The sequence below is a fragment of the Tupaia chinensis genome, unplaced genomic scaffold (assembly GCF_000334495.1).
Source record: "Tupaia chinensis unplaced genomic scaffold, TupChi_1.0 Scaffold000238_1, whole genome shotgun sequence".
NCBI lineage: Eukaryota > Metazoa > Chordata > Mammalia > Scandentia > Tupaiidae > Tupaia > Tupaia belangeri.
The window spans coordinates 2,601,558-2,603,414 of record NW_006159716.1 but is presented as its reverse complement, the minus strand read 5'-3'; positions in this window follow the sequence as shown (position 1 = coordinate 2,603,414).

The following is a 1,857-nucleotide window of genomic DNA, read 5'->3' as shown; positions in this document are numbered from 1 at the left end:
TATAGGTGTATGCACTTGCCAGAGAGAGAGAGAGAGAAAGTGAGAAAGCAGCCCCAGGAGGAACGGCCACGCCACAGTTCCTTCTCCAGTCTTCTCTTGGGATTTTGGGCATGCACGCACACATTCCCAGAGTGGTTTTGCTTTTTGTTTGTGTTGTGTTGTTTTGTTTTGTTTTGTTTTGTTTCAAGCTGCTGGTCCCAAACTCAAAGTGTGCAGTCGACCATGTGAGATCCAGCAGTCTTAACTGGCCCCTCTGCTTACTCTTTTTTTATCCCTTTTTTTTTTTTTGCTATAGAGTCTGTGCACTCACAGAGAGAGAGAGAGGCAAAGTGAGAAATCACCCCCCCTTCAGAGGGGGCGGCCAAACCACAATCCCTTTACCTCCGGTCTCCTCTTGAGATGTTTGGGCACTCATGCAAACATGCCTGGCGGGCTTCAAGAGGCCAGGTCTGGACTCGAATCAGGGTCAGCCACGTGGGACCGGTGCCTTACCACGGCCCCACTGGCTGGCCTCACTTCTTCCTTATTTTAGCAGACCCCTGATTTAGCTCACTCTCCAGGCAGCCAGGAGCTTCAGGGAGGACAGGCCCCAGCTTCCGGGAGCCGGGGTAGGAATGCGGGGAGGGATGCATGTCATGGTGGTCTCATTCCCCTTCTCATGGCTGATTTAGGGGTGGGCCTGCGACACCACCCTGGGCAGGGAGAGATCAGAACAAGCCTCTGGAGGCTCCTAGGACTAAAACAGGGTCGTTTCCACATCTGCCTGTCATAGTGTGGCCTGCATGTAACTTAGATGGAATAAACCACGGTAGGACTCTGAGGGAGCCAGTCTAGAGGCTGAGACAGCAGCCCAAGGATGCTGGAGTGGAGAGAAAATATCTGCTCCTTATGACGATCTCCACCGCTAGTTACCGACCCTGGCACGACACCACTTCCTGTTAGGGATACGTCTCAAGCCATCTCAACGGACTGATCCACTTCCCTTCTCTTGGCAGTAGCTTCTCTCAGAGAGGGACGGAGGGTTTGCCCCAAAGTCTCATTGTCCTGGGGAGGAATCTGGGGAGTCCCATATCTACCGCATGAGTGACAGGAATCCTGTGCAAACCAACATAAGCAGACAGGGATTTATTGGCTCTCATGGCTGGAAGGAAGAGCTTCAGGAATCCACGTTCCCACCCAGCCGGAGAGCTGGCGCTACCAGGATTCTCTCTCTTCCTCCTTGCTTCCTCTCGTCCCTGACACCGCCTATGTATCCGCCTCAGTGTGCCCCATTAAAGACAGATCTCAGGGGTCAGCAGATGGCATGGCAGTTATATCACAGAACTGCCACATGGCTGACCACGGTTCGAGTCCCGGGCTCAGTGGCTTTGAACTTACACCGGGCATGTGTGCATGTGTGCCCAAGATCCTGGGAGGAGAATGAAGGAGAAAGGATTGAGGGCGGCCATCCCCCCTGGGGGGGGGGGGGATTTCTCACTTTCCCTCTCACTGTCTCTGTCTCTCTCTCTCTCCAGCCAGTGCATGTGCCCTAAGGCAAAAACCTCTTTTAAAAATTACTAAAAAAATTAAAAATTAATTTAAAAAAACAGAGATAGACCTCCACACTAGTGGGTGGGAAGGCAGCAAGGTGGGCAGGGGGCAGAGGCATGAGCACCCTCGCTGGGAGAGAGGGGCTTAGGACAGGGTGTTGTGTGATTCTCCTGGAGCTCCAGACGAATCGCTGGTTCCAGGAACACCGGGCCCTTTGGTCAGTCTCGGGTCATCGGAGCTATGGGAATCGAGAGCTTCACCACAACCACAGGAAGAGGGGCAGTTGCCCAAAGTGCAGGGGGTGCTGCTTTAGAAGAAGTAGGGATA